The sequence below is a fragment of the Rhinopithecus bieti genome, unplaced genomic scaffold (assembly GCF_001698545.2).
Source record: "Rhinopithecus bieti isolate Rb0 unplaced genomic scaffold, ASM169854v2 scaffold_33650, whole genome shotgun sequence".
In the NCBI taxonomy this organism is placed as follows: domain Eukaryota; kingdom Metazoa; phylum Chordata; class Mammalia; order Primates; family Cercopithecidae; genus Rhinopithecus; species Rhinopithecus bieti.
Genome location: NW_016814816.1, coordinates 219,242 through 245,236, shown reverse-complemented (window position 1 = coordinate 245,236; position 25,995 = coordinate 219,242). Strand labels below are relative to the sequence as shown.

General features: G+C 41.4%; 1 protein-coding gene across 2 annotated transcripts in view; it reads left to right on the top strand.

The window, feature by feature from the left end:
- Positions 1-85: 85 nt before the first annotated feature.
- The window catches only part of ELOVL7 (ELOVL fatty acid elongase 7), a 103,356-nt gene continuing 77,446 nt past the window's right edge, over positions 86-25,995 (top strand). The window contains exon 1 of one of the 2 annotated variants that reach the window (XM_017852399.1): positions 86-242. The gene's annotated coding sequence lies outside the window, so the exon portion shown is untranslated. The remainder of the gene's footprint in view (positions 243-25,995) is intronic. The other variant, XM_017852400.1, reaches the window with a different exon arrangement.

Below are 25,995 nucleotides of genomic sequence, written 5' to 3'. Positions count from 1 at the left end.
CCGCGCCGGCTCCTCCTCCCGCCCTCGGCGGGCACCTGGCGGCTGCGGGCAGGGGGCGGCGCTGCGCGCGTCACGCGTCTGGGTGGGATAGCGGGCAGGTGACACCCGGCGGCCTCCTCCCCTTTCCAGCCCTGTCGGCGGCCGGGACAGCAGGGGCCGCTGTGAGGAGCTCCGCGCTCGCACTGCCAGCCGCCGCCCTCTCTCCCGCGCGCCCTGGGCGCTTCGGCTCCGCTCCCTGTGCGGTGAGTGCGGGGCTCCAGGCCGGCGGGTAGGGGCCAAACTTTCCCGGGGCGCGGAGGAGAAGAGACGGGGGAGGGAGCCAGAGCCGAGGGAAACGGCGTCGGGAGCAGCCGGATGGAGGAACCTGGGCGCGGCGCGCGAGAAGTGGGACCCGGGTCCGGGGGCCCCGGGAGCCCGGCCAGGCCCTCCCTGGGCTCGGGAGGCGCTTGGGAAGTTCTGTCCCAGCCGCCTGCGCGTGGGGAGGGCCGAGGCCCTTTTCCGCCAGAGCGCGGGGCCGCGGCGCTCACCTGCGCCTTCTCCGGGCGCCCACTCCCGGCAGCATCCCGAAGGGAAGGTCGGGCCCGGTGGGCGCGCTAGGGAGCTGAGCCTCGACTGGGGTCCCGCGCGGCGCCGGCTCTGCGGAGCGGGAGGGGCAGAGGTGCTCGCCGGCGGGACTGGGAGGGAGAAGGACTTGCTCGACCTTGGACGCGGAGGTCATTGTCCCAGCTCCGGGGTCTGGTCTCGCTAGCCAGCCCCCCAAATTCCGGAGCCCCTTTCTTTCGGTTTCCTTCCTTCCCCTTTGGGCGCTTTTTTTGCTCCCGCGGCCGGATGAACTTGGGGCGCTGTCCCTTCGGCTCCCCGAGCCGCATCCTGTCCCGGTGGCTGCTGCTGGCCGGGAGGAGGCTGATGAATACAGAGCCGTGGAACAGGTCGTGCCGGAGATGGAAACAGGAAAGCCTGTTGTTTTGTCGTCCCAGGTATCGTTGGTTCGTTGGGAAATGGGCTTTCCCCCTTCAAGTCAGCGTGTTTCAAACTTCACCCGGTGCGGACAGAGCGCTCTTTGGAGCTCCCTGGGGAACTCGGGATGGGAAGGAGCGGGTCTTTACATCTGTCCTACCCCCTGTGTAGTTAGTCCCGCGCCGACTGAAGAACAGTTTTAGCGACCCGAGTTCCTCGCCAGTGGTCTTTTCCCTCTTGCTACGATCTCCCCTTGGAAAGCATATTCACTTTAACCCTGTGCTCTCGGATTACCCTTTATTTCACTCCTCGCTTTCATTGCTTACGTGCTCCCAAAGGGTCATCGATACCTGGTGGCTGCGTCTGCGTTCTTACCGCGCACCAGCTTATTCAATTCCCTTTCTTTGTAGTTTCCCTTCGTACTACTGATCAGAAATTGGTCTCCCCAAGGTCACCGAGAACCAAATAAAATCCACCCCTCACACCGTGGCAGACATTTATCAGTGTTTAGGTACCAGGCACTGATGTCAGTTCTTGTATTAAAGCTTTTAATCTTCACAACGATCCTGGGAAGTAGATATTAATATTACTCTCATTTTAATGATGAGGTAACTGAGGCACGGAGAGGTTAAGTAACTTACCCAAGGCCACACCCATCTCAGCAGTAGGAGATTCCAACTCTGGAGTTCTGTCTCCAGCACTGGAGCTGTTAACCACTGTCTTACACTGCCTCACCTAGAGTTCCTTTGCTCTTCCTTATTTTCTGAAGTCCCGTGCTGTTTCAGGCATCGCTGACCAGGCTGTCAATCTCAGGTCCCTCCTTTCCTTCTTATGTGTCTTTATACTAGTTTAGGATCCCCACACGCTCCCCCCAGCTTTTTTTTTTTTTTTTTTTTTTTTAAGAAAAATAGATTTATGGGACTTTGTTGCTTAATCTATCACCTGTATTTATCTGGCTTAAGATTCTGTGCTTTCCATGTCTTCTTCAGTTTTAGTGTAACATCTCTCAGTGCACATTATAATATTCTACTTGGACTTGACTGGCTTTTCCCCAAAACACCTCTAGATGCTCATTTGCATTAAGGGTCCTGCCATTATCCTGGTCTCCACGGTGTCTCATGCCATTCCTCTCCCATTCGTTAAATATCTTCTATTCAATTTTTACGTGGTCTCTTCTAGCCTTTATCAGTCTCACCCATCCCATCCTCTCTTCACCACTCTCTCTCTTCCCCACTTTGAACACATCAAAGGCCCTTTTCTACTACTTGTTATCATCTTTTATGTTTGCTTTCCACAAAAAGATTGCAAACAACTTAGGACATTAAACCTTCAGGCCTTACAGTAGTAGTTGCTTGATAAATATAGAATATGATACAGTGTAAATTTTGGTAGCACAGATCAGGCAGATTTGATGATGGTGGAAATTTTTAAGCCAGGTTTTATAGGATGTTAAGGAGTTTGCATTGGAAAATGTGGAGAAGCTGGTAGACATTGTAGGTGAAGGAGAGAAAGGCCTGTGTTCACTCCGTTGTCACAAACAGGTACCCTGCTGTTCTGATGAAACATTACATTTAGAGGTATAATGAAGCAGGGCAAATCAGCGGAGAACCATTTATCCTTATCTTGACAAAACAAAATATGAAAACGCAGAAAGTTAAAAAAAGAAACCCTTTTTATTGAAAAACAGCACATACATAAAAGTGCATAAAACATAAATGGACAGATTAACACAGTAGATGTATTCAGCAGTAGAATGACTGTGTTATTCTGGCCATAGATAGGCTACAATCAGGCCAAATAGGAATCTTTTCACAAAACCTGTGTAAGGTGAAGTGAGCCTGGACTGCTCCCAAGAGGCATTGCCAAGAAAGAATTGGCTGTGCATGGAGAGGCTTGAGGAGAGGAGAAAATAAGACTGGGAATTGGTACTAAAAGGGTAAAATCAGGGAGCCAAGAAGAGAGTTCTGACCCACTGAGCATAATTCTACCACAATGAATATTTAACCAGGTTGCTTTTGTCTCTCTTTTTCTATACATATTTTCCTACATCATACTCCATATAGAATTTTAGTATTCTCCGGCTGGGCACGGTGGTTCACACCGTAATCCTAGCACTTTGGAAGGATGTGCCAGGTGGATCACCTGAGGTCAGGAGTTTGAGACCAGCCTGGCCAAAATGGTGAAACCCCATCTCTACTAAAAATACAAAAGTTAGCTGGGTGTGGTGGCACATGCCTGTAATCCCAGCTCCTTGGGAGACTGAGGCAGGAGAATTGCTTGAATGGAGGTCGCAGTGAGCTGAGATCATGCCACTGCACTCCAGCCTGGGCAACAAAGGAGACTGTCTAAAAAAAACAAAAAAAGAAAGGTTTTTTTTTTAGTATTCTGTGTTTTCCATATAATACCCAGTAAGCATTTTTCATCTTATGTAATTTTCAGAACTCATATTGTTTGTATTCTAGTAATTATAATGTGATTTGCTTAACTAAAACTCTATTGTTGGACAAGTATATTAGCAACAAATTATAAACAACCTAAGTTATAGTAATACTTATCTTTGCAACTGTATCATTTTACAGATTGGGACTCGTTTCCTAATGATACTGTTCCAGAAGTAGAATTACTTTGTCAGCAGGTATGGTCATTTTTATGGTTCTCAGTACACATTGTCAGATTCCTAAAAGCCATTTTAAAAAGAGGATCAATGCATTTTGCCTAACTTTTCTCTCTATGAAGTAACAGCAATTCAGTTAAACATGAACAGTATTATTAAATGTTGTATCAGTTTCCTCAGGCTGCCATAACAAAGTACCACAAACTAGGTAGCTTGAAAAAACAGCAGTTTATTGTCTCAGTTCTGGAGGCTACAAGTCTAAAATTAGGGTGTCAGCAGTGTTGAATCTTTCTGAAAGCTCTGAGGGAGAATTTGTTCCGCACTTCTCCTAGGTTCTGGTGACAGCAGCAATCTCTGGCATTCCTTGTGCCAGCATCACTCTAATCTCTGCCTCTGTCTTCATATGCATTCTCCCTTTGTGTCTGTGTCTTCACATAACCATCTTAGAAATACACCAGTCATATTGGATTTAGGGCCCACCCCACTCCAGTATGACCTCATTTTAACATCTGTAAAAATTCAATTTCCAAATAATAGGACACTGTGAGGTATTGGGGGTTAGGATTTCAGCATATCCTCTTTGGGGCACACAATTCAGCCAGCCATAGGGTCTTCAAATATGCATAAAAGAAAGCCTCTATCTGCAAATAATTTCTAGACAAATTGAGAAAGTAGGATTGTTTCTAATTTTTGAGATTTGTTTATTCTCCATGATGTGCCACTTGTGCTTATCAGTTTTAAGATACGGAAGGATGTTTTTTTTTTTCCCCCAAGACAGTGTCTCTCTCTGTCACCCAGGCGGGAGTGCAGTGGCACAATCATGGCTTTCTGCAGTCTCAATCCCCAGACTCAAGCAATCCGCCCACTTTAGCCTCCCCAGTAGCTGGGACTACAGACACATGTCACCATGCCCGGATAATTTTTTGTATCTTTTATAGAGACAGAGTCTCACTATGTTGCCCAAATTGGTCTTGAACTCCTGGGCTGAAGTGATTCTCCTGTCTCAGCCTCCCAAAGTGCTAGGATTACAGATGTAAGCCATTGTACATGGCCTGGTAGGATGCTGTTTACCAAACACATAATTCTGGAGCCATGATAAATGTTAGCATGTTAAACTGACAATAGCCAGAATTTCAATAAGATACATCATATAGCATGGAAAGAAGCATGCCATAAACACAGTTTTAGAAATATGTCTTACATGTGTTTCAGTGACTCATCCAGTTTTGACCAGGCAGTTACGAAAAGTTAAAAACTAATACCAGTTGGGCATTTTATAACATTGGTCTTCTAAAAAATTTGAAATTTCCATTATTTCTAATTGGTTTCTAAAAGTACATGTTATTACACTGGCAAGTGAAATCACTGTTTTTGTAAATGATAGAAGTTGGCATACCATCGTAATTTCCTTTCTTTTTTTTTTGAGACGGAATCTTGCTCTGTCGACCAGTAAAGTGCAATCTTGGCTCACTGCAACTTCTGTGTCCCGGGTTCAGCGATTCTCCTGCTAGCTTCCTGAGTAGCTGGGACTACAGGCTCACGCCACCATGGCCAGCTAATTTTTTATTTATCTATTTTTGGTAGAGACGGGGTTTCACCATGTTGCCCAGTCTATTCTCGAACTCCTGAACTCAGGTGATGATCCGCTCACCTCGGCCTCCCAAAGTGCTGGGATTACAGGCATGAGCCATCATGCCTGGCCCATCATAAATACATGTATATGTATATATGTGTGTGTATATATATATATATTTGTTGTTGTTGTTGTTGTTGTTTGTTTGTTTGTTTTTTTAGACAGTGTTTTACTCTTGTCGCCCAGGCTGGAGTGCAATGGCACCATCTCTGCCTACTGCAACCTCTGCCTCCTGCGTTCAAGTGATTCTCCAGCCTCAGCCTACTGAGTAGCTGGGATTACAGGCACTCACCACCATGCACGACTAATTTTTATGTTTTTAGTAGAGACAGAGTTTCACTATGTTGGCCGGGCTGCTCTTGAACTCTTGACCTCAGGTGATCTGCCCTCCTCAGCTTCCCAAAGTGCTGGGATCACAGGCATGAGCCACCACACCCGACCCATAAATATTTTTATACAGACTGTTATTCAAATGAAATAAGTTTCCACATAGCTTACAAGTTCCCCATGTTAAAGACAAATCTTAATCAATCTGGATAAGCAGCTACTTAAGCCATGAACACCAGCAGCCCTGCTTCCTGGACTTTCTAATATAGGGTAATAGAGCCAAACCTAGATAAAACTGGGGAGTTTCAGAAGCTGCATGCTCAACAAACATTTGAGTGTTAGCTTTGTGTCAGGCAAAGTGGCCGGCAGGATGCTAAAGCCAGTCCAGGTCCATATATAGATAAATAAATGTAAGTTACAAAATTACAGTTCAGTATGATAAACTGTGCTGTGATATACACAGACCAGGTCCTGGGGAAGCAAGGCAGAGGTGGGCAGACAGGAAGTCCTTCTGAGAGGAGAGAAGGAAGAGTGTGAGTTAGAGCAGCTGAGAAATGGGATGAGGAGTGGGAAATAGAATCTAGGGAGAGAGAGTGCAGGTGCGATCAGGCAAATGCAGATACTTTAAAGTAACCAAGAAGAGGGTGTAAGTTGAAGTTGCCTAGGCATGTAGAGGCCAGGCTTACTGAGAGCGTTGTTTGACCCCAAAAAGGTTTTGGATTTATCATAACGTCAGTGGGGAATCCTGGGAAGCCTATAAGAAGGAAAAGGACCTGTTAAGTTTTGTATTTCTCTGGTGCTTGTCATTTCACCTTTATGAAACCTCTCCTCCTCCCATCAAGCCTTTATCTCCTTCCTTTCCCTATCTGATTTGGAAAGGACAGCTACCTTCCTTGTTTACATTAGATATCGTTGTTTTTTTTTTTTTTTTGAGGCAGAGTTTCACTCTTGTTGCCTAGGCTGGAGTGCAATTGACGTGATTTCAGCTCACTGCAACCTCCGCCTCCCGTGTTCAAGTAATTCTCCTGCCTCAGCCTCCCAAGTAGCTGGGATTACAGGCATGCACCATCATGCCTGGCTAATTTTGTATTTTTAGTAGAGATGGGGTTTCTCCATGTTAGGTCAGGCTGGTCTCAAACTCCTGCCCTCAGGCAATGCACCTGCCTTGGCCTCCTAAAGTGCTGGGATTACAGGCGTGAGCCACTGTGCCCAGCCTACATTAGATATCTTGATTATGCTTAGCTTGCATGTGAATTTTGAAACAGAAAATCAACTTCATGGGCATCATCTGTACCTCTGTCCTTACAGGATACTCAAGGCTGCATTTACATTTGAAACATCTTACTGAAAATTATGGGGTGAAAGGTTTGTCATCTTTTAGGCATAAGTAATAGTTGCAATGAGTTTCTTTTTTGTTTTTTGTTTTTTTGAGACGGAGTCTCACCGTGTCACCCAGTCTGAAGGGCAATGTTGCGATCTCGGCTCACTGCAACCTCTGCCTCCCAGGTTCAAGCAATTCTTCTGGTTCAGCCTCCTGACAAGCTGGGATGTCCCCCTCCCACGCCTCCCCAGCACGCCCGACTAATTTTTGTATTTTTAGTAGAGACGGGATTTCACCGTGTTAACCAGGCTGGTGTCGACTCCCGTTCTCAGGTGATCTGCCCGCCTCGGCCTCCCAAAGTGCTGGGATTACAGGCATGAGCCACCGCGCCCGTCCTGCAGTGAGTCTCTTTACATGTATTTTCTAATGAATCTTTTGAAGCCAGCAAAGTCTGGCTTATCATATGCACAGGTATAGAAAGGTGAAAAAAACAGAAAGGGTGCTCAGGCTACACTGTTAGAAGTATGCAGCCAGGGTTTCAACTGAGGTGTAATTACAAGGTTTAGGCTCTTCCCACTCTGAATACTTACTCTGTGTGGATTGATATATTTGAGAATATAGGAGGCCCTAGGACTCTGATATCTTACAATAGTTTTGTGAGGGCATAAGGGCAACCATAAAAATAAATACAGACTTTTTAGGGTCAATGGTAGAAATGTGAGATCTAGACAAAGAGAGTTTCATTAGCAGCCCTTAATCTAAATGCAGCCCCATCCCCCAACTCTTCTCCTTCTTTCTGTCCCAAATTTTTGGGTTTTGTCCTAATAGCACATTTGTGATTTGTTTGTGTGTTTATTTTAATTAAATGCTCTAACAAGGGCAGAACAAAAGTAAAGGGCACTTATTACTTAAGGGTGACTTATTTTAAGTCTGTTCAGGGACTTCTCTGTCCCTCATCTTACCTGTCTTTTTGTGCCTTCTTCAGGCAGACAGTGCTGTGTTGCATCCTGCAGGACAGAAAGATTTATGTCTCAGAAATAAACCAGCCATTGAACAATGTTGACCCACATTTTAATCCCTCTGCCGCTTATCATTCAGTTAGCTAGAAAGCACAGCTGATAGCTTCATCCTTCATCCTCTTCTTTGTAATTCCAACAGGTGTGACTTTAACTTGCAGAAAGAAAGAAGATAGAAATGGCATTCCTAGGAATCCAGATTCCAATGACTGATTATTCAGTAGCTTAGGGTGAGTTCCTGAGCAAATGTGGAATGGAATTTTTAAAATCAAGCTGTGAGAAACATTATTCATTGTTCAAAAGGAAAAAAATGGTAGTGGATGTGATATTTAACATAAAATATAGTCAGTGTTTTAAATAAAGTGTGTGTGTGTATGTGTGTGTGTGTGTATATATATATATATGGTTGAACATACGCAGTTGCCCTTTCTATAGGTGAATAAACAGTTGGATGTTGGCAGTTTGCATATGGTTCATCCTGATTCAAATACAATCCCGTTGACATCTAACAGTTGACTAATGAGCCTATACTCTTCATTTCCCTATAAGCACATGGGGTGGTGCCCAGACATGATGAACACTGGCTTCTAGTAGTCTCCTTCCTTCTCCAACTGCTGGGTTATTGGCTTAACAACAATTTATTGTATTTATTGAAAACATGTTAGTGCCAGTTATACTTGTTATTGTGATAGATAATTTAGATGTGCATAAACTTATGAAATGTAAGTGCAAAAAAAGAATATTGTTATTATGAAAGGAATGTTGAATTCTTTGGAAAGGTTCCATAAAAGTGAGTCACTAAGGGGTCAGGAAAACTAAAAAAATCAGAAAGATGGCTGGGTGCAGCAGCTCATGCCTGTAATTCCACCAGTTTGGGAAGCCTAGGTGGGAGGATCACTTGAGGACAAGAGTTCAAGACGAGCCTGGGCAACATAGTGAGACATCCATCTCTACAAAAAATTTAAAAAATAACGGGGTGTGGTGGCATGCGTCTGTAGTCCTAGCTACTCCAGAGGCTGAAGTGGGCGAATCCCTTAAGTCCAGGAGGTTGAGGCTGCACTGAGCTATGATTGCACCACTATACTTCAGCCTCAATGACAGAGTGAGACCCTGTCTAAAAAAATTTTTTTTAAATAAAAAAACAGAAATTGTAAAAATTTGAAAAATATCCTGAGCTTGCCTTAAAAGTGTGTGTAGTTGTTTTATTTTATTTTGTTTTGTTTTGTTTTCAATTCACTTAGAAAGTTAAAATTGGAAACTGTAGAAGATAAGTTCTAGGTATGGTTTATATCAGAAAAATATTAGCGAGGAGCTCTTCCTCAAGGATAGTCTTGGGACTACTTTGTCTTTTATTTTCCCCTAAATGGGATCTCACTGTGTCACCCAGGCTGGAATGCAGTGGCATGGTCTCAGCTGCTGCAACCTCTGCCTCCTAGGCTCAGTTGATCCTCCCAGGCTCAATTGATCCTCCCATCTCAGTCTCCCACGTAACTGGGACTACAGGTGTGTACTACCACGCCCGGCTAATTTTTGTGTTTTGGTAGAGACAGGGTTTTGCTATGTTGCCCAGGCTCGTCTTGAACTCCAGAGCTCAAGTGATCTACCCGCCTTGGCTTCCCAAAGTGCTGGAATTACAGGTGTGAACCACTGTGCCCAGCCCTTGGGACTACTTTGGAAAATTGGAGAATTAATACCTATTTATATTTTTTAAGAAAAGTAAATGTTTATGGTATCTAAATTTTTGATTCTTTGCTATAAATAAATTTTTAACAATCAACTAATCAAAACTAGTCAGAATTCCTGCTCCTGTTAGTCTGACTGTAATAGTTTACTCTATAGTGTAGTACGTAGTCAGAACCTTCGCTTAGCATACCGTACTAATGATATATAATCAACTCATACTTCTTATTTTATATGATTTTTTGAGAGACAGGGTCTTACCATGTTGCCCAAACTGATCTCAAACTACTGGCATCAAACATTCCTCCCATCTCAGCCTCCCAAGTAGCTGGGATTACAGGTTTAAGCTACTCTGCCTGGCTCATGCTTCTTATTTTAAATTGGGCTTTCATTAGTAACATCTATATAACATTTAAGTTTATTTTAATAATGTGAACCAATATGTAGAACTTAGAGCTGGTTTCTACCTGCATTAAATGGCTTACATAAAAACTGAAAGCAAAAATACATACTATAACATTAGCTAGAGTTTATTAAACTTGAAAAATTTATTAGTGTTATTAAGCTGACAAGTTGAATTGGTCAAGGTATAACTTATTTTAGATTCAAATAGTAGTTATAAAAGTATAGTTATGCTTTTCTGACGTATGAGTAGGTTGATGAAAAAAGGCCAAACTTAAAAAATTATAAAATAAAATGATATTTTACAATAATAAAATATAAAATATCATTTTATATTTTATTATTGTAAAATATCATTTTATATTTTATAACAATAGCAATTAAGCACTGGCTATATTCCAGCCACTGTGCTAAAGTCTAGTTATGCCTTATCTCATTTAATCCTCACAGAAGCCCTAGAAGGTGGTATTGTTCCCATGTTATAAGCAAGGAAACTGATACAAATGGAGGTGAAGAACCTTGCCCAAGATCACATGATTAGTGATAGCACTGGGGATCAGACCTAGTTTAGTCTGAACTCCAGTGCTCATGTGCTTACTACTTTATAACTTAGTACTTTAAAACTGAATTTAATTTCTGATGTAGGTTTAATTTTTTTTTTCTTTTTTTAGTGTAAACAACTTATTTGAGAGGTAATCCTAGACAGTACCACAAGTTGGGGAGTGGGGAAGTGAGACAGGAAAAGGAGGCAGCCAACACAGGGAGTGTTAATGAAGAGTCTGCTATCTCTGTGGACACCTGGCACTCAGTCCCAAGGGACATCTCTCAGCGTTGTCCCACCCAAGGAGCTGAGAAGTGAAGCTTTTGCTGGGACATGAGCATGTTGGTTGTTTTTCAGAGAAACATTAGTGTTTTAAGCTGCAAAGGACCTGAGGAGTCATTCAGGCTGACCTTTTATGCTGTTGAGGACATGATGCCATTTCGTTTAGCCAAGACCACAAGCCTATTTAGTATGTTGGGACCAGAAACAAGTTCTCCCAGCTAGAGCCCAGGTGCTAACTGATAATCATATTTTCATCATTAGCCTTAATTCTGAATATGACTTGACACTAAATTTTTGAAGCTCTTGGATTGCCCACCTCCATCTTTGTCTACAAGTAACAACATTAATTACTCCTGCAGATGTTACTGTAGAATATGTTACTATAGACTTACTGTAGAATATGGCAGGGCGAGGATTATGCTTCCTCCGTATTACAAGTACAGAAACTGAAGCTGGAGTCAATGCAATGCTGTGCCTAGTCCTGAGGCCCATGTATTATAAAACCTAAACCTGAACCATGAGTAAAGGTGTGAAAGAAGAAGCGGTATTATTTTAGCAGATGTGACTAAATTACCTAGCCCAAGCCCTGGACTTTATGTAACAGCCCTCTTCCTTTTCTCATTCTCTGCCCTTAGCACTTGAGTTTATCCCCATTAGGTGACTGCCTGAGTATCTCACTCATGGAAGTGGCACTTTTGGAGTTGGGAAGGGGAAAGGTTAATAGAGAGTTAGTGTACATTGCTTTGGTGTGCACTCTTAAAAAAAAAAAAAAAAAAATCTGGCCGGGCATGGTGGCTCATGCCTGTAATCCCAGCACTTTGGGAGCCCGAGGCAGGCAGATCACAGGTCAAGAGATCGAGACCATCCTAGCCAACATGGTGAAACTCCATCTCTACCAAAAATACAAAAATTAGCTGTGTGTAACTTGGGAGGCTAATGCAAGAGAATTGCTTGAACCCAGGAGGCGGAGGTTGCAGTGAGACAAGATAGCACCACGGCACTCCAGCCTGGGCAACAGAGCAAGACTCTGTCTCAAAAAAAAAAAAAAAAAAATCTATCAATCCCCAGTCCTTTGGTTTTACTATTTCATCAGTAGACAGAGCACAGAGCAAGTATGAGTTGCCATCTCCTTATTAATAGGCAAATATGTGTTGCTGCTCAATTCTGATTGTAACACTGCATGTGGTATGTGCTCTAAAGTCACTTTTAGAGACCAAAAATTCTGAGGCTCCAAGAAATTTAAGTGAATTTCCCCAAGGACACCTGAGTGGTGGCTGGCAGACCTGGATTCCTAGAATATAAAGATTCTGACTATACATCTTGCTGCTTACTACATGTTGCCTTAGAGTTTATTTTCTTATCTTCAGAAAAAAAGTGCTGGTTTGGGAGAGGCAGCAAATATGTTTATGAAATAGGAATATTGCAGATTTTAAATATGATCATATATAATTCATATTCTACTTTTTTCCCAGAAAGACTTGAAATCCTTGCAATAAATATATTAAGATCTGAGCATTGAAGGGGAAAATCTAGGTAATGCAGTTGTGATAAATGGAACACTAGATTTTAATGGTTAGCCAAGAGCTTATATTGAAAGAGTAACCACAACTCTAATGGTTTGTTTTTTTGCTTTTTAAAAAGCATAAATATGATGGCCAGGCATGGTGGCTCACGCCTGTAATCCCAGCACTTTGGGAGGCTGAGGCGGGTGGATCACCTGAGGTCAGGAGTTCAAGACCATGCTGGCCAACATGGGAAAACCCTGTCTCTACTAAAATTACAAAAATTAGCCGGGCGTGATGGTAGGCACCTGTAATCCCAGCTACTCAGGAGGCTGAGGCAGGAGAATCGCTTGAACCCAGGAGGCGGAGGTTGCAGTGAATCATAATCTCACCACTGCACTCCAGCCTGGGCAACAGAGTGAGATTCTGTCTCAAAAAAACAAACAAACAAACAAAAAGCATAAATATATAAGGTACTTTTTGTCCTAGAAGTAAAGTGCAAAAGGAATTTATCAAGTTGGCGCTAATAAAGAGGGTCTTGAATCGCTTTATGGATAATACTTTAACAGTTTTGCTGAAGATGCAAAGACATTTTAAAAATTAATATTGGTTCTTGATAACTCACTAATTGTGAATGTTAATGAAGGTAAACTCTTTGAAAGCATTTCTCTAAAAACTCCAGGGCTAGGCTAATAAGATTATCCTGATGATGTATACAATAAAAACTAGCGCTAGATGGAGCAGAGCCTTTTAAAACTTCAGGCTGCTCTATGGATGGACTTCAGAAGGTCCATAAACTCCCAAAACATCCCATTTGTGTATTCATGTAATCTCTGGGGAGGTGACCCATAGCACCATAGTCTCAAATTTTAAAAGCTATTATTTAGAAAGGGGTGAAATAATATATGTAAAATGCTTAGTAAAATTTAACTTACTGTATGCATTATAAAGGATTGACCTTTAATGATAATATTGAAATTAGGCAAATTATGTTGACATGAACCAAATGTACAGACTTTATCCATGTTATAAGGACATGATTATTATAGTCAGACAGTAGAATAAAGGTAATCTCCTGTGTCCGTAGTAGTTTCCTTTCTGTTGTCCTACTTGTCTAGGAAGAAAGGTTTTTACTTTTTACATGTCAAATCAGTATTCATTCATTTATGTAATAAACATTAGCTATTTGCAATGTGTTAGACACTGGACATATGAAATCTAGAAGTTATCTCTCCTCATTTTTTCTCTTTCTCATGCCCGTATATAAATTAGCAGCACTCATGTCAGCTATGTCAACAAATTACATCCTGAACCATCTACTTCAGGAAACTCCTACTCCTGCTGTATTACCACAATCAATTCTCTACTAAGCAAAAATTATTTTTTAAAATGTAAGACAGATCATGTCACTGCTTTGCTTAAAAGCCTCTGATGAGAGTTCCAGTTTCACAAGATGAAGAGTTCTAGAGATGCATGGTAATGATGGTTGCACAACAGTCTGAATGTATTTCATTTAATACTGAAATATACTTTAAAAAATGGTTAAGATGGTAAATTTTAAGTTATTTGTATTTTACTATAAATTTTAAATTGGAAAATGAATAGTTATACTACCAAAAAGAAAGAAAGAAAAAAAAAAAGCCTCTGATGGTTTCCTCTTGTACCCAGAATAAAACCCAGGTACCTTACCTGAAGTTGGAAGACCATCAGTGCCCATCTGTCTGTGCCATCCAGCATCACTGTCCTTGTGCCCTGCTTTCTGTTCCTCTGCTGTTATCCTTCAGGACCACTCGGCTGCCACATCCTCCCCAGTATTCTAGCTCTTTCTCACTACCCTTCTACTATTACAGCCCTCTGCCCCGGTTACTATCACTTCACTCTGTTGCACTTTATTTTCATCATCACTTTTGCCACTATTTGTCTTATTTTTATGTTTGTATCTTTGTTTACTTGTATGTCTTCCCACAAGAATGTAAACTTCATGAGAGCCGGGATCTCACTGTATCCCTAGTGTCAAGAAGGCTGCTTGGCACATAGCAGGTGCCAAATATTTGTTGAATAAATGAATAGAGACATGGTCCCGTACCTCAAGGACCTGACAGTTTCTGATACTGTCTAAATCTCAGGAGCCCTGAGCTGTGACTGTGAGCAAGGACTTTAAGAACCTGTCAGCCAGGCCTCATGTAGAGAATAGACAATGATTTCTCAAAATGAAATGATCGGGAGAGGAGAAAGAGGAGCAGATGATGTAGGAGGCAAAGAGCCAAAATTACAGTAAATATTTCCTCTATTCAAGGGTAGAATAAACTTTTTCTCTCTTCTATCTCCCTGCCCATCTAAAATAAAAACAAGAGAAAACAAAAATAAAACTATATATCAGTAGCCACTCATGAACCTTGCCTAAGCCAAATGTAAAATGAAAGTGGTGTAAGATATTGTATGTCACGTTCCCAGAAATGCCTGACTCCTGTGCATCATCTGCCCTTAGAGAGCCCATTATGAGCACTCAATTGTATGAGTCAATATGTCTGCCTTGCCAGAATGAGACCAAAATCTTAGCAGCCTTTCCATCATTCCAGAATTATCTTCTCTAGTATGCCTTTCTCCTATGACAATCAAAACTCACTCTTTCCATCCTGCTGTCACAGACAGTTAGATTTATAGACAACTGGGCTTTTGTGTTCATGTGTTCATTAATATTTTTCATGGTAAATATAAAAGATGGACTTATGATATAGACAGATTTTTTTGTACTTGACATGCAAAAATCTTCCATGTAATCAGAAAAATCAGATCGTTTTCTGACTGTATTAATATATGCTGACTTTAGAAATATAGAAAACTTATAACAGAAAATAACAAATAAAAAAAACTTAAACAACAGAGAAAACAGATATCCCTTATAATCTTACCAACCAGAAATAACAATTGCTAACATTTTGATAAACTGGTTTACAGCTTCTTGTAGCCTTTTAAAAGGCTGTTGAAGTTTTCTCGAGGAAAAGAACTGGGAAATATTTAGATGAGGAACAAGAACCATCTCCTAGTATGCTTTTTTGGTAAGCTCTAAACATAAAATATAAACCTTTCCAGCATGAACATTTTATTTCTTTCTTAAAAAACTCTTATAGAAATTTCTAAACATTTATAAAAGTAGAATGATGTAATGAACTGATATACTCATCACTTAGAATCATGGCTAATCTTATTTCCTCTGTAAATATTTCAGTATACCTCTAAAAATAAGGACTTTAAAAAATTACAGCCATACCATTATCATGCCTAAGAAGTTAAAAATAGTTCCTTACTGTCATCATATGGTCAATCAACCTGAAAGTTTTTAAAAACCACCACTTGGTTATGACTAAAGTAGTGAGAGATTCTTGGGTAATAGGATGACATGCAGTCTGAGGAGCAAATTGTATAAATAATCACAAGAAAAGTTTTAAAACAATAGGAGTAATATATTTAGCTGTGCTTACTGCATATAGATAACTATTAATACATTAGTAAACAATGTGTCATTTTATATTTTAATAACTTTGCAATTTCTTTATTGTCATGATTTAAATTCAAAATGCAATGTTGACCTATGCCTAATGATTTTTTAAAAAATCTCTTATGCATTTTTGGGCTTAGCACAGGGAAATAGTATGAACTGGATGCATAAAAGTCAGCATTTTGACACGTTTCCATAAGTTTCCATACTATGGTACAGTTAATATATTTTCTAAAGCTATAAATACCTGAAGTAAAGTAAAATCAGATATTAGGCATATGCTTTGTTAAATTAATAAAGCAGAACAAATCCATTCTTAGAATTTCAGTAGAAATAATTTTTGTGCTCTTAAAGATATATGTTAATTTTTTTTTTTTTTTTTTTTTTGAGATAGAGTCTCGCCCTGTGGCCCAGGCTGGAGTGCAGTGGTGTGATCTCAGCTCACTGCAAGCTCCGCCTCCCAGGTTCACGCCATTCTCCTGCCTCAGCCTCCCGAGTAGCTGGGACTACAGGCGCCCACCACCTCGCCCCACTAGTTTTTTGTATTTTTTAGTAGAGACGGGGTTTCACCCTGTTAGCCAGGATGGTCTCAATCTCCTGACCTCGTGATCCACCCGCCTCGGCCTCCCAAAGTGCTGGGATTACAGGATTGAGCCACCGCGCCCGGCCGATATATGTTAATTTTTAATGAAAAGTGCTCAGTCCTCCAAGTCTCTGCATAATTTATTCCTGTTATAATTTTTACCATATGAGGGTGTAACAGAGAGAATGCAGGGAGCAGCAAAAAAGTTTACTTGGCTGAAAGATTAGTTTATCAGGAATCAGAGTGCAAGGTGAAGGTGAGGGGTAAAAGGGGTCCAGTTGATGAAGCCCATGAACAGGAATTCCAGCTTGGTTCCAGACTTCACTAACAAATTGCTAGAGGGTTCTGAAAAGACAAAGGACCTGGTGAGAGGTGCTTTGAGCTGGGGATTCAGATTGCTGCCTTGACACACTGTTAGGGGAGAGGGATCTAGGGGTGTAAAATGGAGGAAATTGAGGACTTGGTCCAGCACAAAGCCTAGACGGGGTTGTGCCTCTGTGGATGGAAAGGAGTGAGAAGGGCAGAAAGAATGAAAGAAAGGTGAAGAAGGGGAGAGTCTGGCTGTGCAGGAAGGATAGGAGGCCAAGGTTGGGTCAGTAACGCGGGTGGGTTGTGGTGCCAAAACTGGTCACCTAGGGAAACTAGGTCAAGGGCATGTGTTGGTTGTGATCATGAAAATTCCTTTATTTCTATTCCCTATTAATCGTTGCAGGTTAAGTTAATAAATTACATGCTCATTTGTAGAATTTGTGACTTTTCACTCTTCTGGGCAATTCTTTCATGATGGGGCATTTAAAGGTTTAGAAATTATTGGGCTATTTCAAACATCAAGTGTATGAAATCTCATTATAGTAGATAAAGCCAGCCAGAATAACCAGGATTTCTCTCCTACTCCCAACTAACTAGGAAGAAAACCCATGGTATTTGAGTACCTTGTATAAAATTGTCTAGAAAGAAAATGTTTTTCTGTGTTTACCTAGAAAGATATTTGTAAATATTTGACATGACAGCTTTTTATAGGGTAGTCATTGTTTTAATTTCACATTGTCTACCATTTCTGTTTGTTGATGTTCAGTTGCTGTTTGAAAGGGCCATAGTTGGAGGAACCTACATTGAGGTAATATTGAATTAAACTATATATATATTATCCAGATAGATTGTGGAAGGAAATATTAGTCTAAGTTGTTTCTGGCAGCTTTTCCTTAATATCGAAATTATGTAACCTAAAAATCAAGTAATGATATTTTTAGCAATATTGTATTGCAAATATATACACATATTATGCATTAAATCAATTTGTCTACTAGCTTAGGTGTGTAACTACACTTTCCCTGGGAAAATGTTTTCTTCAGCTAAAATAACTAAATTATAAATTTCGTTCTCAATTAGAGATGTTTTTTGCAGACATGGAATAAATGAAGATCCTCTGTTGTCCTAAATCTGTGTTCATGTTTAATTTGTTAAAGAAAGTTGAGACATCTTAATAACAATTGTTTCAGTGTAACTGTACTGAAGAGAGTAGTGTGGATACAGATACAGTCTGCTAACCCAGAGGCCATTTATCATGAAGTTTCAGTACCTAAAATGTTTCTGGAAATGAGTAAGGAGAGAAATTATCCCCAAGCAGAGAAAACAATGTCCCAAAGTCTTTTGAGTACATCTGTGCTCCATTCAGAGGGAAACCCCCTAGTTTTTAATCTCCACCCATTTAGCACTATTTTAAACATTCCAACATCGTTGTTTTTCTCATTTCCCATCCCATAGCATATTAGGGAAAACAAATTAGAATGAGTGAGATTTTGTAGACACAGAAATTCTAGTAACAAACAGTAAGAAGGGCAGTGGCTAACAAACTGATGGGGAGGGGACAGGAAATTTGTTAAAAAACAGACATGGGCATTAGAAATGCCTTGCAATTTGGAACTTTTAGTGCAGGGCAAAGATCCATAGCCATAAACAGGGGTAGTCCCAGAGGACACTGCTATGATACTGTTGTTCTTAATAGTATCCCTGAATCATCCAGAAAAGTTCAGTTATAAGATGATTGAAATCTTTAAAAAAATGTTTTACAGTAAAAAAATGAGAATCACAGATACAGATGTATCTGGGCAGTTGTATCTTTGATTACACCTAGAGATAAGCATTTCAGTTATCTAAAATACTTTTATGAAACACTGCATTACAAGACGAGACTGGATAAATGAGCTGTACTCATAAATACAAAACAGGTTGAATTAATTTGATCTTACTGTTGGTTACTTTTCTTAATCACCCCTCTCCTTGAGTACTATTTATTTTTCCTCCCTTTCTGGCTTGCCTGTACATTATATAGATACATACTATTTGGTGTATATGTACGTAATACCTCCCTTATGTTCAGATTTGTAATAGGAAAGACCATCATGCTTTTTGCTCTCTATAGGATTCATCAGTCCACGTGCCCTGCCTGTCCACTGCTGGGCATTCCTTCCCCTGATGGGGCTCCATGCCCTATTCCTGTCCCTACTTGGACTGAACCTATGACTGCCAATTCTTGATTGTCTCAAGGCAAGGTATTTAAGGCTGTTGATTCCCACCCTTCCTCTCATTCTTGTAATTTTTGGTTACTGACTAAAAGAGAAACCCTTTACTGGGTATTATAGCGTTTCTATTGGCTATATATTCTATTGGCTCCTGTTACTATTAACCATACTTTCAGCTCTGTCCTTTATTCTTTGAGACTGGTGTTCCATTGCGTTCCAGCTCTCTTGTATCCTCATTTGCCAAATATAACTGAATCACAGCTCTTTCCCTTAACCTTAGGCCCATACACTGCTTATGAGAAGGTTCCATCATTCATTCATCCATCCATTCATTCAACAAGTATTTCGGTGTCTGTTACATGTCAAGCACTGTTTCCGGTACCAGAGAGACAGCAGTGCACAAAACAGAAGAAGATCCCTGCCCCTAACTAGCTTATATTATAGCGCATTCTTGGGGTCACAGAGGGCCAGACCGTAAACAAGTTAATTTAGAATATTGGTGAAATACATATAAGTATATATAACACTGAAAAGTACGATGGAGAAAAGTGAAGCAAGGTAAGGGAAGTGCGTGTTCATGGGGTGGTGACATTTTAGCAGGGATATGAGGAAAGTGAAGGAATGAGCCATGGCAGATATCTGGAGGAAAAGAACTACAGGTTGTGGGGACAGTGGTTTCCAATACCTTGAGGCAGGGCATTCTTGGTGTGTTCAAGGAAGGACAAGGAGATCAATGCGGCTGAAGCTAAGTATGAGAAGTGAGGCCGGGCATGGTGGCACATGCCTGTAATCCCAGCACTTTGGGAAGCTGAGGCAGGTGGATCCACCTGAGGTCAGGAGGTTGAGCCCAGCCTGGGTGTGTGCCTGTAGTCCCAGCTACTTGGGAAGCTGAGGCAGGAGAATCACTTGAACCCAGGATGCAGAGGTTGCAGTGAGCCGAGATTGCACCACTGCACTCCAGCCTGGGCGACAGAGAGAGACTCGGTCTCAAAAAAAAAAAAAAAAAAAAAAAAAAAGAAGTGAGAAGAAGGAAAGGTCAGAGATCAGAGAGGTAGTCAGGGCCCAGATCATGTAAGGCCGTAGAGCTCATTATAAGAACTTTGACTTTTACTGTGAGTGAGGTGGGAAAATATTGGTGCATTTTAAACAGAGAAGGGACATGACTTGGGTTTTGTTTTGTTGTTTTAATGTGAGGAAGACATTAAAGAGTGACAAAGATGAAGTCAGGGAGACCAGCTAAGAGGCTACTGCAGCAATCCAGATAAGACAGAACAGTGGCTTGGGCCACTGTTAAAGTAGTTGGATTCTAGAATATATTTAGAAAATGGGGTAGTCAGGATTTGTTCATGAATTTTATGTAGAGAGAAATGGAGGCTTTCTTCCATATTTAAAGGTCTGGGTGGACTGGCCAGGATTCCCCTATCTATCCATTGCCACATTTGAATCTGTTACTTTTTCACTTCCATAGGAAAATGAAGCAAAACTCTCCTTTTTTGAACATCTCACTCTTGGGCTTTGTTGCCTCTGCCTTTCTTAGTCCTCTTTGTCTGTTGTTCTTCACTTCAATCCCACATGCCTTAGGGACTTTGACGTTTCTCCATCCTTACTCCTGCTGTTGCTCTGGGAGACTTCCAAGTCCCTTCAAATGCCAACTTGTGAGCGGCCTTAAAGTTCCTTGTCTGACTCAACTGTGATAACCTTTACAGCACTGTAACCACCTGCCTTCATGACCAATCTCTGAGCCTTGTCACCTAGAAATATGCCAAGAAGATATAATTAACTCCACTATCTCATTTTCAAGCCACAGTCTCTGGCTGCTCAACTCTCTTATACCTTCCTCTCTTCACTCTTACAGAGACTATAATTTTCCCTTGGTCTCTTAATTTTTTATTTATCCTACCTCCATATTTATCTAATTCCAAATTAATCCTACAGTCATCCTCTGCATGGATACCCAGGCAGCTGAACAGTATGGTGGAAAACTGGGTAAAATGGTAAATGGATCAGTTTTTGGTTTCCAGTCTTGTCTCAATCCTGACCAGCATTACTTAAGTATTTCACTCAGTGACTCTCAATCTTGGCTGTATACTAGAGTTATCTGGGAGCTTAAAAAATATCCTGGGGCCCAGGCTACGGAGGCCAGTTAAATCTGAAATTTGGAGGCAGGACCCAAGCATCAGTAGTTCTTCATGTTCTTTAGGTGATTCTAATTGCAACTAAGATTGAGAACCACTACTTTAAACTTGTTCTGGAAGGATTTTCAGTTTCCATTTCCCTGAAAAGCTATTCTATTCTTTCACTAATCTCTAAAAAACTCTCTACCTAACTCCGTTTTGTAAACCGTTGGCAATTGATCCCTCCTCCTACTTGCTAGAAAAATTGAAGCATCTATTGGTGAATCCTCTTTAATTTTTAGTCTCCATTTAGTCAACTGTACATTTAATTAGGGCCTAGATAAGCCAGGCACTGTGGTAGGCATTGGGCATAGAGTGGTAAATGGGACAGGTATAGTCCATGCCTTCCTGGTGCTTATGGTCTAGCCTTGCATCCAGGCAGGTTAATTAGGCAATTACTGGACATGGGAAGTGCTACGGGCACATGTAGGAAGGGCCCTAATCCAGACTTAGGCCCTGGAGAAGGCTTCCTCCCCTTTACTCACTCATCTATTTCACATCCTTCTTGGCTGTTTTCCTTCTTGGAGGAGTATCACCCTTGCTCCAGTGGAGGGAGAATGCTGCCTTGCAGGGCTTCTGTCCATCCCCTCTCATTTTCTCCTCTAGACCTTCATTGGTTGTTCCTTCTTGTTTCTCTGTATTCTTTCATCCCCTGACTGCAAAAATACTCAAGCTGTTATCACCTTAAGACTAATAAAACTTGATTTTGCCTTCTCCTTCTCTTCTAGCCTTCTTGAACAAGATCTGTTCAATGCCTTCTATTAATCATCTGCCTTTGCATTTTAGCTTCAGCCTTATCATTGCTTAATTTCCCCTTCCTTCCAGTCACAGAATATATAACTGAATCACAGCTCTTTCCCTCAACCTCAGGCCCATACACTGCTTATGAGAAGGTTCATCCATCCATTCATTCAACAAATATTTCGGTGTCTGTTTCGTGTCAAGCACTGTTTCAGGTGCCAGAGAGGTAGCAGTGCACAAAACAGAAGAAGATCCCTGCCCCCAAGTAGCTTATATTATAGCGCATTTTTGGGGGCAGAGAGGGCCAGACTATAAATAAGTAAATTTAGAATATTGGCGAATTTGCTGAAGACCATTCAACTCTATGCACTGAACCTTTCTGGTGCATTTGACCCTGTTCATCCCTGCCTCCCTCTTCAGAATTTTTCCCACTTTTGTTTTCGTGATTCTGCATGTACTGAGTTCTCCTCATGTCTTTTTGACTCTTTCTTTTTTGTCTTCTTTGTGAGATTCCATCTTCTGGCCCACCCTTTAAATGATGGTATTCTCCACGCATTTTTCTTTAGACCACTATTGTTCTCATGCATCTATTACTGTGGTTTTAATCACCATCTAGATGTGAAGTTCCAAAAGCTGTATCCTTAGCCTTGACCTTCCTCCCAAGTGTCTGCTAAATATCTCCACCTGAATGTCCCCTGGGCTTGTCACATTGGGATTTACTTCACCAAACTATCTCTGCCCTTGTTCAGGCCTGTAAGGATTTGTCACTGGGATGATTGGAATGAAACCCCACTCGGTCTCCTTGCTCTTAGGCTCACCCCTCACATTCATCCTTTGCATAGCTGATTTGCCTATGGCTAAAGCTTGCACTCAGGGGATTCTTCTGGCACAGGCTTGGGGTTGTCAGTGGGTAGCACTCTGGTGACCTGTGTGGTTGAGCTCCTTTACATATTGAGCTTCTGAAAAATATTTCACCTTTTCAGCACTTCCTATTGCCTATGCAATGTCTTTCACACTCTTCCTCATTTGCACTCCTTTCTCAGCGCATTTGCCCATCCTACCACCCCAAAGTACCCAATTCCTACTCTTCACCAAGAAATAGCTCAGTCTCACATCTTTCACAAATCCTTCTTATCATTCACATCTTCATTTATTTATTCACTGATATTTATTAGACACTTGCATTGTCCCAGGCAGCAAACAACATTCCCCAAAGGAGGAAGGTACGAACACACTTTGAAGGCATTAGAGAAGTGCTTCTCAAACTATCTGTGGTGATAGACCAACTGAGTTTTTAATTTGTTTTTTCTTCTTTTTTTCCCTATCGTGGATCAGTCAGTGGTCCTATTGCACATAACGAATATGCAGGTTGCACCACATGTGACTCACCTCACAAATTCAGCAACACTTGAACTGGTCTATATCTTGTTCAACAGGCATCACATCCTTGGATGTCACAGCAATGTCAAATTGCTATAAACATTTCTAAATGCTTACACTTGATTTCTGGACTTAGCTGGTACCAGTCTAGTAACAAACAATTTGTACATCAGTACTGGTCACAGGCCACTGCCCTAGAGTATTTGCTATAGGTGCCATGGTAGAAGAGGGGACAGCTTATGTCAGGGGCTCAGAAGAGACTGGACAGTTTGCCTGGGTGGTTTAGCTGTAAGGAGAACAGAAAGCATGTTAGAGGAAGGCAGAATTGTAAAAAGTGAGCTAGGCTTCCCAGCCAGCCGAACAAGGCTTTTCAGTCATGAACAGAAACTGGAGCATAGATGGGGAAGGAGGAGCACTTAGGCCTGCTGAGTTGGAGGATAGAGGGGACATAGTAGAAAAGGTTGCTGTAAGGCAAGAGATGAGGCTAGAGAGTCACGTGGGGTTGAGATCATTCATTCGGCGAATACTTTTTGGGAATCAACCATGTGCTAGACCCTGCCTAGGCATTGGGGTTATAAGTCCAGCAGGGACAGTTTTTCTCTACTAGAGATTAGAAGGGTGCTAAGTGTCACCAAAGAGTTAGACTTTTTAGTAACTTTAGGCAGTCTTTGAAGGATTTTGAAGTAGAACATGGTGTGATTCCTTTAATCCTTGGGAAGATGACTCTGGTGGCCTTGTGTACAATGGATGGCTGTTCATTTAGGAAAGTTAGTTGAAAGGTGATTTCAGTAATCTTGGCCACACAAAGAATGAAGTGAACTAGGCAGTAATTAAAATTATTACTCAAATTTACTAAGAACTTGGTATAGAGCTTAAAGCTACAGCATACTAAAAACAGATAATTCACTAAGCAGAGAAGGAAACATCAGCACAAGACAGACTTATCAGTAGACAAACTTATTAGTTCACTTCCTTCTTTGTGTGGCCAAGAGATGATAAAGCTCAGGAAGTAGCAGTCAGGGGTTGAGGGGAGGAAGTGGGGTTGAAGGAAAGGGAAAGGGACTTTTAGGAGAAATATCATAAGGTGGTATACACCACAGGTCTTAAGGGATCCGTGAAGTTTAAGGATGGCTCACAGTTTCTGATTTGTGATAAGGTTCATGGTCCAACTCATTGAGAGAATGCATAATAGAAGGGGAGGGTGTTGGAGAAGTGAGAAGTCATGAATCTAAAGATGTCATACCAGTTAGGTGCCTCTCTGTGCTCCTGTAATGCTTTGTGCTAACTTCTTGCATAGAATTGTCCATTGGGCTGAAGTACTTGTGAGCTCCTTGAGAATGTGTACCCATTTTTCTATCCCAGACATGGGGCACAGGGCCTGACATGTGGAACAGGCTTAACAAATGGTTCTTAAACTAAACTGAAAGATAGTGTATTGGTTTTCTATTGCTGCCATAACAAACCACCACAAACTTTTTAAGTTCACTGAAATAACACGAGTGTATTATCTCACAGTTCTGTAGGTCAGAATTCCAGGTTGGCACAGCTGGTTTTTCTGCTCTGTGTTTCACAGCCCAATTAAGGTGTTGGTCAATTGGGCTCTTATTAGGAGGCTCCTTTTGGAGCTCCAGTGGGAGCTTGGAATCAATTTCTAAGCTCATTCAGGTTGTTGGCAGGATTTACTTTTTTTTTTGTGGCTGTAGGACAGAGGTTCCTGTTTCCAGGCTGTCTGTCAGAGGCCACCCTTATCTCCTAGGAACTTCTCCCCAGTCTTTGAATGTGGGCCAGTCCATCCCAGAGCCAGCAAAGTTGCATTGAATATTCATGCTTCAAATCCTTCTTCCAGCCAGAGACAGTTCTCTACTTTAAAGGATGCATTTGATTACATCGGGCCCACCATGGTAATCCAGGGTAACTCTCTATTTTAAGGTCTATAAATTCAAATACATCTGTAGAAACCCTTTTGAACATATTGGTGGGGAGGTGTGAGCATCATTTTGTCTACTACAATGGTAATTATCCACCAAGTCATGTAGGCATTATGATTGTGGTTTTTTCTTTTTTTTTTTTTTTTTTCGAGACAGAGTCTCACTCTGTCACCCTAGCTGGAGTGCAGTGGCTCGATCTCGGCTCACTGCAACCTCCACCTCCTAGGTTCAAGTGATTCTTATGCCTCAGCCTTATGAGTAGCCGGGATTATAGGTGCCCGCCAGCCACCACACCCAGCTAATTTTTGTATTTTTAGTAGAGAGGGAGTTTCACCATGTTGGTCAGGCTGGTCTCAAACTCCTGACCTCAGTTGATCCACCCTCCTCGGCCTCCCAAAGTGCTGGGATTACAGGCATGAGCCACCGTTCCCAGCCTATGATCATGGTTCTTAAACACTTAATGCATTCTAGGACCACTCATTTGTACAGGGAAGCAAAAGGAGACTGAATTTGTTCAGTGTCAGAAGGGAATGGGAACAGAAATAGATCATGACCCTTCAGCTTCCACTCTTTCTTCTATCAGTACGTTGTCCATCTCATCCATCTGTCTATCCATCTATCTCATCTATTCAACTAGTAGTCATTCATTCATTAATTCATAAACATTTGAGTAGCTGCTTTTTTAAAAGAGTCTATGCTAGGCTGAGAAATGAGGAAGAAAGTGAGATACAAAGATAACACCTGATTTCTGTCAGTTCGTTTTTAGTATATTGAGGTCTATATCAAGTTTTCTTTTCTTTCTCTTTCTTTCTTTCTTTCTTTCTTTCTTTCTTTCTTTCTTTCTTTCTTTCTTTCTTTCTTTCTTTCTTTCTTTCTCTCTCTCTCTCTCTCTC